The 15,298-nt window shown below is 39.6% G+C and overlaps 1 long non-coding RNA gene across 1 annotated transcript in view; it reads right to left on the reverse strand.

The window, feature by feature from the left end:
* Positions 1 to 11,380, reverse strand: part of LOC107973702 (uncharacterized) — an 88,077-nt gene extending 76,697 nt beyond the window's left edge. Inside the window, exons 1-3 of the long non-coding RNA XR_008546602.2 lie at positions 10,402 to 11,380; positions 10,182 to 10,293; positions 9,607 to 9,852 (exon numbers count right to left, since the gene is read on the reverse strand). This is a non-coding gene — a long non-coding RNA (uncharacterized LOC107973702). The remainder of the gene's footprint in view (positions 1 to 9,606; positions 9,853 to 10,181; positions 10,294 to 10,401) is intronic.
* Positions 11,381 to 15,298: the final 3,918 nt, after the last annotated feature.

Below are 15,298 nucleotides of genomic sequence, written 5' to 3' on the forward strand. Positions count from 1 at the left end.
AGAAAAGTAGGAAACCAATCAAGGAAGTCAACTGAAAGAATAAATTATAATTCCATCCCAAGTTTGGGCAGATTTATTTCCATTTTTGAAGGAAAGTAGTTGTATCAGTGAATAGATGGAAGGGTCAACAATACAAAGATGAAGAAGGGACCAAATCATAGTAATGGGGCAATAAATCCAGAGCATCTGAGAAAGCCAGAAACAAAAATATAAAAATCAACAAAAGTCATATGTCTGACTTTGTTTTTGAAGCAGATGTTATTGTGGATAGATGGCAAATCCTCAGCACAACGTGAATAATTGTGTCTTTTGCTGCATAGGAAATGCTGATTTAGTATTTGGGAGATTTTTTTTTAAGAAATTTAATCTAAGTTTGGTAGAAAACAAGGACAAGTGATTAATAATCAAACTGAAGGATGAAAAAAGGGACAAAGCAAGTTTAAATAAAGGAGTAAAAATAAGGCAGAAACTTATTTAAGGAATCCAGGCTAAATTATGACCTTCAAGCCTGCATAAGTAGCTCTAAACAAGAATAGCAATTAGTGAGGTAATGGCCTAATATTTAGAAAACCAATAACTTTTCTTCTGTATGTATTCTGGGGGTATACATACCAGCACAATGATATAAAATAATTAGTTGTTAAAACTGAATGAGTTTTACCTTAAAGTCAGGACAAAAATAAGCCAAACAGCTCATGCATATACGTATAGTTTGTGTCATTTAATTTGTACATGAATCCAGCTTGGAAAAAAAAAGGAGCAACACTAAATGACTACGGGAAGTCTGTAGGAAACTACTGAAGCAGAACATAATAGGAATGGTGAAGACAGTAAAGAAATTTAAGAAGGAACAATTCCTGGAAGACATTTTAAGTCTGAGATGTGATCCCTGATGTTGTATACATCAAGGGAGGAAGTCAATGTTACCCGCTGAGAAAGGCAGATGAGGGCCAAGAAATGGAAGATAATGATTTGTGAAGATTTTATGGAAAATAGTACACTTGAATGTTCTTTGAGAGCAGAGATCATGAACAGTATGTGCTTGGTGTCTCATTTGGTGCTTTTTGAATAATCCTAATTCTAGAAATTAAAACTGAAAGGAGATGGTATGGAGTAGAAAAAAAACTGTAGTTCTCTATTATTTAAATAATTTTTTTTTATGATGCCACCTACATGTTTAAACCAAGTCTTGGGAACTCAACTCTCTGATATTTCCAGATTCTTGCTTTATGCTATTGGTATGTTTCTTTTTCTACTTTTTGTCCACATGAGACTGAAAAATTGATTAAGAGAATCACTGTTTAGACAAATACTTGTGGAGTTGTTCACAAATGTGATGCCACGCCTGTGACAAGGTTTGCTTTTAGAATTTAAGCATGCAATTAGTAAGGGAAGAATATGGAAGGTGCTAAGGAGTTAATCATAAATGGGCTTAGTGAACACCAAATGAGTGGCTGTCAATATCTGCCTTCGTCATGCTATGTGAAGGACGTTGAGCTACAGGCACTTACACCAACCTCTGGTACCTTCACTTCTCATCCCCCCACCATCTAATCTTTTAACGTTTCATGCACTGACCCACAGGCAGGGTAGGAAGTCATGGGGAGCCACAGGTAAACCCCTCTCAGGTAAGAGAAAATTGACTTTAACAATCAGAGTCAACTTCTAGCTCACAAAGTTTATGGACATTAACCTAGTTCAAGACCAAACCCTCAAAAGAGTTTAGTTGAAACCACCTCATACAACTTTTAAGAGAAGTTGGGAAGCCAGGTCTGAAGAGATTTCATGATGGATGATAAAACAGTGCCTTACACAGCCCTAAGGAAAGCAAGTGAAATATCTGACATGAGAACCATCACTGTGTGCACTTAAAAGGGAGCAATGAAAATCACCCCACAAACTCCAGGAGATGCGGTTGTGGTTTAATGGCTTGTTTATGATGTTACACCGTCAGTCACGTTGACTCTGCCCACAGTTATCGTCATTATACAGAGAAACTCAGCAAATGAATTCTTCTCGGTAGAGAAACAAACTCTTTTGCCAAATGGGGTAGTAGTTTATCTGTCATCGAGTTGCTGAAACCAATCATTATTTTTAGGACTGCTGAAATTATTTAGGAATTCCTTGTTCCTGGGTAGACAGACCTGAAACTTTCAGCTGACCTTCACCACTTCTACCATTAGGACCGTAAATCTCCCCTGAAGGCAGACAGCACTTGGGTAATTTCAGAGAGGGCAAAGGAACAGAATTATACGTTGTCTGGGAAGGGTTGAAAGATTAGACCTCTGGAGAAAAAAATGAATCACGTTGAAGAGTAACTATTTCTTAGGGTCAAAGTTTAAATGTCTGTAATCAGTGTTTTAGTTTGACTTGCTGCTAAGATAATTAATGCTCTCAGGTCTTGGATTAATTGAAAATAAAGCATTACATTTAGAACAGATAATATTTATTTCAAAAAACAAAGAGAACACTCATTAAAAAAAACCCTGCGTATGAGTCATTAAAAACATGAAGACAAAAATGATCTAACTTTACTTTTCTGAAACGAGTAATTCTCCTTTTCTTTAATTAATTATAAAATCACACAATAGATTTCTTTAAAACAAGAATGGTAAACTAATATTAGGGTAGCTCCTCAACTTCTTTTTTTTAAATGCCTCTTTCTGCATGTAGCTTAATTTGTATTCTGTCTAAAGCTTTCATTTAAAGAGCCACAGAAGATTTTGGAAGAAATTATAGGCTTCTGATCCTACTGTCTAGGAAGGTAGTTGTAGTCCCTGTGCTTAAGGCAACCTTGAAGGAATGTATGTCATGTGTGATCTTGTGTACACATGACTTAATCAACTGAGTGGTGTGTTAAAATTGCTTTTGTACTCAGCAGCAAGTATGCCAGCATTGCATGTTAAACAATTCACTTAAATATTAAATATTTTTGATTTAAAAAAAATTAACACAATGTGCAATAATTGGGGAGAAAGCATATAAAATATTTTGTTATATCAGAAATTCTTGTTATAGACAAATGTTTCTGTAGTCTGCCTACAATATGGGTATTTGAATCCTAGTTTTCTCTTTTCATCTGATTCAGTTATACTGGGAAGAAGATAGCGTGAACGTTAGGGCTTGGGAATGGGAAAATTTTTAAATTCAAATCTTCCAGATATCACATCAAGAATTCTGTAAGTACTTGAAAGCAGTTTGATATTGCACATAAAAAAAGTGTAAAGTGGAAATGAAGTAGAAATCCATGACAAAGGAAGACACTGGTGAATCAGAGAGAGATGCAAAAACATGATTATTTTCAGGTGCTTGCTGAGAGTCAGTTTCACTGAAGAACAGTGGGCGTCTTCGTGGCTGGCTCATCCCAATCACTTCTATTGACAAGCAAGCTCTATTGCACCTGGGAGAGGTGGCTCTATCTGTTTCTCTGATAGAGAAATAGTTCTTCAACTGGCAAGTAATTCTTTAACTTTGACTCAGTTTCCTCATTATTCAACTTCTCAGAGCAATTGTGCCTTCAAATGTCATGTGGGAAAGTGCAGTGAAAATAAAATCTCTCGTTCTTACTATTGGTCTCTAAAGTGCTGTTAATCACTCCTTCTAAGCCAGGAAAGCTTAGGGAATGGTGGCCTTGATCAGAATCAAGTTAGCTGCTCCTGTAACAACCCTGGTTTTTTGTTGTTGTTGTTGTTTGTTTGTTTGTTTTTTGAGATGGAATCTCACGCTATCATCCAGACAGGAATACAGTGGCATGATCTTGGCTTACTGCAACCTCCGCCTCCCGGGTTCAAGAGATTCTCCTACCTCAGCCTCCAGAATAGCTGGGATTACAGGCACGTGCCACCACGCCTGGCTAATTTTTGATATTTTTAGTAGAGACGGGGTTTCACTATGTTGGCCAGGCTGGTCTTGAACTCCTGACCTCAGGTAATCAGCCCGCCTCGGCCTCCCAAAAGTGCTGGGATTATAGGCGTGAGCCACCGCACGCAGCCCAACCTTGGGTTCTAACGAGATCTTTCAGGACCCTAAGAAGGGCCCTGACATCTAGTGTATCACCACCAAGACCAGGCAGATCAGAAGCAATTATGTGGATAAAGCTAAAACCCAACCCAAAACAACAAACCAAAACAAAAACACACTACATTCCAAACAAAAAACAAAAACAAAAACCTTAATTTCTGCTAATTTTATCAGCTATCTTGAAAGAAACAATCTTTTTTCCATTATTGTTATATCACTTGGGTTCTTTGCCTTGCTTATGTTCACATTTTTCTTAAAAATGAGCTCTCTGGCATCTTAATTTTAAGGACTAGTGGCCAAAGTAGAAGTTTTGGGAGGCCCCAGAGCAGAGCTATTTCCTTGTGTGAAGACCCACCTCCGGGGAAAGACTGCCCACACAGTGACCCAAACCCAGCCATAATGAAATAGCCAGATGTCTGCAATGATCTCAGCCCATCCACAGGTTTAAATTGTTGCTTGAATGTGTTTGGGTTTGGTTGGCTGGGCTCGTCATGTGTTTCTTGTTCTACTCTAACTCTTACTTCATCTTGTTATTATAATAATCTTCCAAAGAGCATTGTACTTCCAAGAATCTAGGTTAGATCTCTGGCTCTGAGTGACTTGATCAACACGCAAGTTATGTTTGTTTGAAAATTGCAGAGTTAAGCTCTCTATGCTTGTTAGAGCTAATTGTACGTGGATACTTTTTTTTTTCTTTTTTTTTTTTTGAGACAGAGTCTTGCTCTGTCGCCCAGGCTGGAGTGCAGTGGCACGATCTCGGCTCACTGCAACCTCTGCCTCCTGGGTTCAAGCTCCCGCCTCAGCCTCCCGATGGCTGGGACTACAGGTGCCGCACCAGCGCGCCCAGCTAATTTTTGCATTTTTTAGTAGAGACAGGGTTTCACCATGTTGGCCAGACTGGTCTCGAACTCCTGACCTCAGGTGATCCGCCCACCTCGGCCTCCAAAGTGCTGGGATTACAGGCATGAGCCGCTGTGCCCGGCCCATGGATACTTTTTGTGTGTGGTGCCTGAAGCCCCATGCTAGGCATGGGATGATATTTAAATCCTTTGATAGCATGATTACTGAAGATTTAAAAGTGATTAGAAAGACTGCCCATGACCATCAGTTCATCGACAACACTGAAGGAAGCTTGCTTTCTTAAAGGCATAGAACCACGTGGCAAGAACTCACAACTACTGATGTTTAGAGATCTGCTGGAATGGGTAAACTGTCTCCCTTCCCAGAGCGGTGGATAATGTCATTTGTCTGCCTGTGGGTCTTTAATTATGGAGAGCCTGCTCAGTGCACCCCCATGGCCTTACTGCCTGCTCTTTCCCATTAATTTTGAAGTTATAACCCAAGTCAAGGGCTATTTCAGTGTGACCCTGAGGTTACTTTAGTTTCCCATTTGTATTTAAGTAAATAACTGTGATCAGTAATTTCCCTCTGGAACTGTTAGAGTATGGCAATTACATGAAATTTGCTTGGCTGTTTCATGCATGCCTAGAGTTAGAAGTAAGTGCATAAGGCACTTGGAATGATAATTTTTAAGATACGCATGAGCCCCTCAATAGTTCTGTGTTCTCTCTCTGGCTCATCAACAGTCCCATTGTCACTTTTAACTGCATAGACTCAAGAAGATACTGTACATGGAGTGTATATTATTTTAACCCACAGAGAAGAAATGGTTTCTATTTTCTCCTACTTAGTTGAAACCATATATTTTCTCTGTGTACAAAAGCTAACAGTTGGGCAATATTTTCTTGCTTGACTTTCTTTTTTTTTTGCTGAAACAATATATTGATATTTCTAAAGTAAACTGTGTTGTAGTTGGCTAGGAGACAGGCTGAATTTTGGAAATGAATTAAATAAAGTGTTATGTCTGAGTAACCATTTAGAAAAGTATTCACATTCTCAACAGCTCTTAAGGAAAGGCAATACATAATCAATAATGATGTACTGTTTGGTTCTTCTGAAAACCAAACCCTCTGTGTAGGGAATGCACTGTTTTCTGAGAAATCAAAGGACATTAATTTTATAGAACCACAAGTCAAATTTATAACAAGTGGAGAGAAATAAAAATCTTGACACATCAACTTCCTAGAAATAGGATAAATGTTTGATTATGCAGTCTGTTTTGTTACACCATAGAAATTCTAGAAGGTCCTGTGTTCTAGAATACAAATAGTGCTACAGAGTTTCATGACGACTAAATGATACACTGATGTTATAAGGTCTAACAATTTAAGAAATGATAAAATATGACAAAGTAGATAAAATAGGCAATAAAGTAGAAAGGTTCAAAATTTGCTAATAAAAAAACTGTCAAATTTTCACTATGCAACTTAATCACTATTAGACATTGACCAAGTCCCTTAATATTCCTGAACTTCAGTTTCTTCATTTATAAAATAGAGATCCCAATACTTTACTCCAGTCACAAGGTTACTGGGAGGATGAATAAAATATTCATGATAGTGTATTATAAATCATAATATGCAATGCAAATGCTTATATATTCTAACAACATTTAATATGTGGCAAAGGTTCTTTAAGGATTGTAACCTTTGCTATCACTTTAAAGAGTTTACTGGAGTGCTGGTCTTGGAAGCTCACATTTTAAATTTTCTTCGTAGATATTTATGTCTATAATTTGCATCAATGGTCAACAGAAGAATTGTGACAAATGATCTAAATAGCTCAGCTTCTCATAAATGTGGATAACAGATGTGGATAATAGCTTCTCATAGATGTGGAGAACAGCTAGTTCAATAAGCTTTTCTGCACATATATTCTTTTTGAAGAGAAATCAAAATAGAAAGCTATTAAATGAGCAAATGTGCTAGATCTCCGTGGGGCAAATGGAAAGACCAGTGAGCACAGTATAAAGAGGCTGATGGTGTCTTTCATGTCCTGGCATTACCTTGCTGTGTGACTTTTTCCAAATCTCTTCTGATTCCAGTTTCCTGTGGAGCCTGATGAAAACAGGGGACCACAACTATGGAGATGCTATTTGGGAATAATTTACCAGGGAAGGAGTGAAGGGGAAAGAGTCAGCAAGGATATGGCCTAGGAAAAGTGGAGCCTTGGCCTGATTCACTGGCACCTCTGGCATAAAACACTCAAGAGCACTTTCCCCTTGGAAGAGGGGAGGGCAGAGGAGACTGGAGAAGGGGCAGCTGTGAGCTCTTAGGAGGCAATAGCAAGCGATACTCACAGCTGGGGTGGCGTGCACAGGCCCAGTAAAGAGAATGGAGGTGGGGCACCAAATCACATCTATGACAAACAGGCCATACATTTTTTTGTGAAGAGCTTTCTAACAAAAAGTCATGTAAATGTGCATTATGAACAAATGACTCCAGACAGTTGCTTTCTCCATCTTTGTTGAACCCCTGCGGACTTTACTTTGCACAGCAAAAGAAACTACCATCAGAGTGAACAGGCAACCTACAGAATGGGAGAAAATTTTTGCAACCTACTCATCTGACAAAGGGCTAATATCCAGAATCTACAATGAACTCAAACAAATTTACAAGAAAAAACGAACAACCCCATCAAAAAGTGGGTGAAGAATATGAACAGACACTTCTCCAAAGAAGACATTTATGCAGCCAAAAAAAAAAAAACACATGAAAAAATGCTCATCATCACTGGCCATCAGAGAAATGCAAATCAAAACCACAATGAGATACCATCTCACACTAGTTAGAATGGCGATCATTAAAAAGTCAGGAAACAACAGGTGCTGGAGAGGATGTGGAGAAATAGGAACACTTTAACACTGTTGGTGAGACTGTAAACTAGTTCAACCATTGTGGAAGACAGTGTGGCGATTCCTCAAGGATCTAGAACTAGAAATACCATTTGACCCATCCATCCTATTACTGGGTATATACACAAAGGATTATAAATCATCCTGCTATAAAGACACATGCACATGTATGTTTATTGCAGCACTATTCACAATAGCAAAGACTTGGAACCAACCCAAATGTCCAACAATGACAGACTGGATTAAGAAAATGTGGCACATATACACCATGGAATACTATGCAGCCATAAAAAAGGATGATTTCATGTCCTTTGTAGAGACATGGATGAAGCTGGAAACCATCATTCTCAGCAAACTATTGCAAGGACAAAGAACCAAACACTGCATGTTCTCACTCATAGGTGGGAATTGAACAATGAGAATACATGGACACAGGAAGGGGAACATCACGCTCTGGGGACTGTTGTGGGGTGGGGGAAGCGGGGAGGGATAGCTTTAGGAGATATACCTAATGCTAAATGACAAGTTAATGGGTGCAGCACACCAACATGGCACATGTATACATATGTAACAAACCTGCACATTGTGCACATGTACCCTAAAACTTAAAGTATAATAGTAAGAAAATTTAAAAAAAGAAAATATGAAACAAAGAAATAAACACTGTAAACCCCACCCCCCCCCAAAAAAAAATCGGGTGATAGGTTTACCTTCTTCATGCACATCCACCCTAATGGTAACTTTAGTAACAATATCACCTTGCCTTACAGGATAGACTCAAGGAAAAGTCTACATTGCAAGAAAAATGCTAAGTTGATTTAAATGGCTTTCACAACTAAGATTCTCCTTTTTTTGTGTTCTCCTTTTTTTGCTTCTCCTTTTTGTGTTACCTTCCCATTCCCCATTTTCCATAAATATCAGGTTTGCTCTTCGACTGTCTAGGGCCAGCAGGATGAAAAGCTGTTATCAAAAACTAAGTATCGAGCATTTAATCATGTAAATTCCAGACCAAAATATGTAACCAATAGTTGATAAAAACTTAGAGTGGCCTTTCTCAAAGAGAGTCTTTCACTCTCCAAAAGATTTCCAGAAACAAAGATTTATGAAACTAAATAATGTATGAGATATGCTGCACATTTCATTCCCATTGGGAGCTTCATCAGACGCTTTGTAATTATTTAGTTTTTGGTTTACTGCTTATTGTCTGCCCTCCACTTGTTTGTGAGTACTGCAAGTGTGGGTGTCTGTCCTATTCATCATATCACTAGCCAGGTCCAGAACCTGGCTCATCACGTAACTCTCAATAATTATTTGTTAAAAAAATTATGTACATACTACAGTTTTGAAAATTTCTTGAGTAAAGAGTTCTGTTTGGTGTGTTGATCCAGAGTTTAATATGTTAATCCAGTGTTTCCCAAATGAATGTATGCACAAGAAATTCTCCTCTCCCCAAACCCACCCCCCTGCAACACAGAGCACCCATCTGGAATATATTTGGGGAAATACTATCTTAGAACCAGAAAAGACAGTTCAATAGAGGGCGGCATTTTGTGTTAGTCTAGATGGTGATTGTGTTGGTCATTCACCATTTGCCCTTCCTCAAATCCATTCTCTACCCTCCTCTATCCTGACCTCCACAGGCTCCATCATCTGGGTTCCATTGCCCTCTCGTTTCCGGTTGGACTTGGCCAATGGGAAGCAATGCAAGAGATGGAAGAGCAGGAAGACAGAGGTCAGAGTATGTCTTCCCTGCTCCCTTTGCTTGGAACTGCAGCCCTAGCGGTAGCTGCATCCCTCCCTGATGATCGTGCCTCCCCAGCAAACCCCCTTACTCTCTTTCAGCTCTCCCAGGATCCAATGACATGCATCTTCCCTCACTCTGTCAGGGCTCAGCTCTCAGGGTGGTAATGACTTGCTCTGGTACTATCCTTGGAATCCTCAGCTTTGCCTGTAGGTTTCCTTGATCACACCCAAGCCTCTGCAAAAATTTCTTTCATTACAGTCTCTTCAGAAACCCCATCAGAGCATGCCTTCTATTTTCTGTGGGTCCCAACTAACACAGGGATAGTTTCTTCAGTCTGAAATGAAATACCAAGAGGAAACTGAACATCTTCCTGGCAGAAACAGAGCTTCACATAGTGGTTTTGTTATTTTGATTAAAGTTTTATGAATTCTCAAAATCTCATCCACACCTCTACAAGTTAGTAAAGAAATAAACCCCAGAATCAGATATAATACTCTTATGAGTTACCCATCTTATTAGTTCACAGTTGGGAGGTAAACTATGTATGAGATAGTTTTAATCTATTCCTCACACAGATTTTGAGCTTCAAAGAAAATAGGAACTTATTCCACAGAGCCATCAATCATCATTTTTAATATAGTTCAGGACACTGTGGGCACTCACTGCACGTTAATTCAATTCTTATATTCATTTAGATGATGGTCACAGCTGCTGAGAGTAGACGAAGTGGAGGCACATCCATTAGCTTCAGACAAAAGGATAACACTTGGCAGCACTGTGAACAAAGGCAAAGAGGGACACATTTGTGAAAAGAAGTGACCAGTTCACAGGTGTAATGTTTAGCATTTTTTATGTGATATGAAGCCTGAAATAATGTACTTACATTTTATTATTGTATACTTGGCAATAATTAAGATCTATCCAGTGGTGGTAGAATAATACCTAATATTACCTAGTAACACCTAAGAGCATATGCCCTATAAATAGCGGTGGTTTTTGTAACTGCGTGAAGTGTTGGTTTTCTAATGAGCTTTAGTAGGTTTATTTGCCTGGGAAATCAGTGGAGATGGGACACTGAAAATCAAATGATGTCATAAAACAAAATTCCCTAAGAGGCATGGGGAGAAAACTCCGCATTCTGATGATGGGAGTGTAGAAATCCATTGCCTTGCACAGGCCCCTAATGGATCCTATGAGCAGTAGGAGGGAGTTATGACTAGAGAAGACGCAGACATAGGCCTGTCCCTGCAAATTAGTTCCCTGAGCTGGTCAGTAATAACCTACTATAACCTCAAAGAGCCTCCAGCAGCATCAGTATAAATACTTGACTGTCCATGGAGAGTTGGTCTTTTCCATCAAACATTTTGAGAGGAGTAAAGCCAATATAACCACTGCTTTTTTTCCTGAGCTCTTTTGCTCATTCCTCTATCCTTGACCTTAGTCCATTTCTTCTTGGCATAGTTTCTATCATCTTGGAAATTATTTTGCAGGATGAAACAGTTGCTTTTTAGTTGTGTGGGTCTTTGATAAGGGTTGTGTGTTTCCCTTCTGTGGAACTGGTTCATAGGATTGCAGGCTAAACCTGCTTAGGCAGCTAAACTTGTGATGAAAATAATGATAACTCAGTTCTGTTTTTTTCTTATAATTATTTGTTTTAATAATCACTGCTCATATGCTTATCTTCTTCTCAAAGTATTATGTCCTTGAAAACCTGTCTATAATCTCTGCCTTGTCCTAGGAGCTGACTCTTCCCAGGATGACTGAGAGTGGAAACAACTAGTCCCCCAGGGAAGGCCCAACCCTGACTTTTTATCGCCACCAAAAAATGATATCAGAATACATAAGTATGGCCAGGTGCTCATGTCTGTAATCCCAGCACTTTGGGAGGCTGAGGTGGGTGGATTGCTTTGAGCCCAGACAACATGCTGAAACCCCATCTCTGCAAAATATACAAAACTTAGCTGGGCGTGGTGGCCTGCACCTGTAGTCCCAGGTACGAGGTTGGGGTGGGGGTGGGAGGGTTGCTAAGGCAACGGGAGAACCACCTGAGCTTGGTGAAGTTGAGGCTGCAGTGAGCCCTGATCTCATCATGCTACTGCACTCCATCCTGGGTGACAAAGTGAGACCCTGTCTAAAAAACAAAAACAAAAACAAAAACACAACTGTATTTCTCTAAGTCTGAGTTATTCAGTCTAAATACCATGTGTAATATATACAGTCAAGGTTAAGTTTTATCCAGCCTGGTCCAGAAGTGACCACAGCTACTTCTCATGAATGAGTTTAGGACCTAGGCTTGCACCACCACTCTTGCTTCATACTTTGAAGTTCCAGCCCCTTACCTCGCCAGTTTTTGCTGCTTCTCACGTAGGTAACTTTTGAACCATTTAACGTTGTATAGCCAGAACATTTCACAACCCTTATATTTCTAGTAATGGTATCTATCATTTACGTAAATCAATGGTTGGTTCTTTTAGTTTTCCCAGATCAAACCATCTAAGTGGATCCAAGTCTCCAACTCTTCCGTGGTGAAAGCAGCTGTGTTTTTTCATTCCTAGTATCTCCATTAAGATGTCAAAGATTCTGTAGACAAGCTTCAGAGTATAAACCCAGGGTACTGCATTTAATATGCCAACCTAGCCCTTGAAAAAAATCCAGGTAGATCATGGCAAATTATGGTTGACCACTGTAAGCTTAATCAAGTAGTAGCCTAATCACAGCAGCTGTGCTGAATGCAGTGTCATATCAGTGTTGATATGTTCTAGAACATATCTACATAGCATCTCACACTTGGGAACTTGGTCTGTGACTATTTATTTGGCACATATACCCTTCAGGTTGCACCATGAATTAGGATCAAAAGCAGCTTCCAGTCACCTGGGATGAACAGTTGTACTCAATCAGAGCCTCACCCCAGGGTGATGTTTACTGCTCTTTGACAGAATATAATCCAAAGGATCTTGGTTATCTTGACATTCCACAGAACATCATACTAATCCACTGCTTCCTAGGCATTTTGGTGCCTCCTGCCAGAGGTCTAGCAGGCAGAGAAAGGAATTCTTAAAGTCACTTGCTGACACTGACATTTTGAGGGGTTAGGGTGTCTGCTACAGCATGGGAGCTGGGAAGAGGCCATCTGACATATAAGAGGTTCCCTGGGGAAACTCTTAGTACTTCCCTACAATAAGACACCATGGAAGGACGCCCCTCCCATGCTCCTGGGACCTCAATATGCCCTTACATTTCCACAGCTTTCTATTGCAAGACCTGCAAGACTTTCTTCTGGCTGAGCATTTTTTTTTCTTGCCGGGGGTGGGGTGGGGTCTTGGGGGGCTGAAATCATTCTTGGTCAATGCATGGGTCAGGCCAATATTCCAGGGAGCCCATGCTCCCCGAAGCAGCTCTCAACCTGTGCTAGATTGGAGTTAGTGGGCAAATACCCCCACTTCTTCTCCCTTGGACTGGAACCAAATGGTGCTATGGAAAAGCAACTGCTACAGAAGGTTAGAAAGGGAATAATCACAATGACTAGATAGGAAAGGCTTCACAGAAGAGGTGAAACTTTATCTTTTTTTAAAAAGACCAGATTTTGACAGGCAGCTAAGAGAAGGGAGTACATTAGATAAAAGGGAAGATACAGGCAAAGGTCTAGGACTATAATAGCTTTATTTTATCCCAAGCAGAATAAACTAATATTTCTTATTCTCCCCTCTATGTACCAAGCACTGTCTAGGTCATTAACCTACTTTTTTAGGGGGAAAGAAGAACAATTTTGAGTAGAGGAGCTTTCAAAATATATTAGAAATATGGCCAGCAAATTTGGATTCCAGCAACAAGAGTTTGAAGAAAATTGGTGGGATTTGAATAGTGGAAGTGAAATATACAACCTCTTAGAGGTTAATTTGACAGCGTGAGTAGCAAAGACTGGAGTAAAAAGATATTGGAGAGTGGAAAACTAATTGGGAGACCTTTGCAATAAACCAGATAAGGTATAACATGATGAGGGCCTCACTAGGACAAAGGCCATGTGAGATGGATAAGAATGTTCAGACATGAGACTGTCAAAAATATGCAAAGGGAAGAGGGAGAAATTAAGGATGTCCTGCTTGGTGGTGGAGGGAGGGGTGGAGGGAGAGACATTAAATGACAGAGAAAGAATCAGTAGTCTGGAAGGTAGAAGAAATTATTAACTTACTTCTCCACACCTCTCTTCCTTTTGCTGTAAACCTTTCCAGCTAGGAGCTTGTGAAACCTAATGCCAAAATCAGTGTTTGTGTACTGGATTCACCAGGGGAGAAAATGTTGAATCAGATTCTCAGCCTGCCTGAGCCTCCTACCTTTTGTATTCTTCATGTATCATAATATTTAATAAAAGGGAAACTGTAGTCTTTAATTCTCATTCCAATTTGCTGTCCTCGTGGAGAATCTTATTTTCACAACAGCAGGGATTGTAGACATCCTAAATTTGGAATTTCCCAACTCTCATCAGGATAAGTCATATCTTTAATGGTTCTTAAGTATAGTGTTTGGGAATTTAATTATATTATGCAAAATTAGTAAACAGCTATTTCAAGACAGGGCTGATTAAAATGAATCTGCAAGGTATGGTATTTATTAGTATATTTTCAAAACTAAGTGATACAGTTTCCGAGCTCTTGAAGTTGAAAGATGAGTGGCGCCTACAAAACAATATAACGGGGATGATGGCTGGTGTTTAAGTTTCAGTGAAACAGTTGTTTTGACAATTTCCTATGGAACCGATTAGCTCCTTGAGGGGCTGGCTGAGATAGATGCCTGCACTCTACCTTTCCCCTGCGTCACTTACATAGCCCTGTGTGTGTTTCTCACCTATTCTGGACTTTTTGTTCCTTTTCACATCGTTAGATGTCTTGTCTGATGAAAGAGATTCCCAGCACTATGAGGATGGCTATGGTCAAAGGACTGGGGCACTGTGGAGGAAAGATGATAACCACAAATGCTAAAACTAAGACGGATCTTTCATCAGCAGGCTGATGGCTCAACTTTCTGCTGGTCCTTTGGCTAAAGACATGGGGATCACCCCTCTGTGATGAGGTCACTATGTGCTAAAGGAGGCCCTTGGCCACTGTGTGCCTTACAGAATTCCATACATTCCTCTCTTAAGTTTCTTTGTTTGTGAAAATAAGGTGCCAGGTGCAATATATTCTAAAATCCTTTTCTCATTCTCCCTCTGTTTGTATGTTGTCCCTATCTTTATGTTCTTTCCTGTTTTTAAGGGATTCTGAAGCAAAGTCACTTATATGCTTAATACCAGATCATGTATAGCCTATGAAATCTGCCTTGATCTCCAAGATTGATTTTTAACAGGATTCCACAGTCAGGCTGCTGTTCCAGAGACCAACTGGCTGAGATATCAGCTGGATCTGATTACAAACTTTTGGAGTCAGATGATATCTCAAGATCATCCCAACACTACTTTGTTTCTGTCTTTGGCCACCCTGAATATTACACGCAAACACCCATGTCACTTTGATCGTATGTAGATCCCCTGGTATTCTGCTTTAGGGAAAGTAGTCGCTGTTAGCTCAGAACTCATTCATATTTAAAAATATGGATCCTCTGGGTAGAAATTTAATTTAGAAGAAATAATAGAGGACAAACCTAAAATCTGTGATTTTTTTTTTTATGGACACCTTTTCCCCCTTGCATCTTAAATTCTAGTCTGTGACTAGGCTTTGTTTCTCCCTTGGTACTGAAGGGAATGACATCGTCTCAGGTTGTATCTCTCAGGGCCTCAGCTCTAG

The sequence above is a fragment of the Pan troglodytes genome, chromosome 13, assembly GCF_028858775.2.
Source record: "Pan troglodytes isolate AG18354 chromosome 13, NHGRI_mPanTro3-v2.0_pri, whole genome shotgun sequence".
In the NCBI taxonomy this organism is placed as follows: domain Eukaryota; kingdom Metazoa; phylum Chordata; class Mammalia; order Primates; family Hominidae; genus Pan; species Pan troglodytes.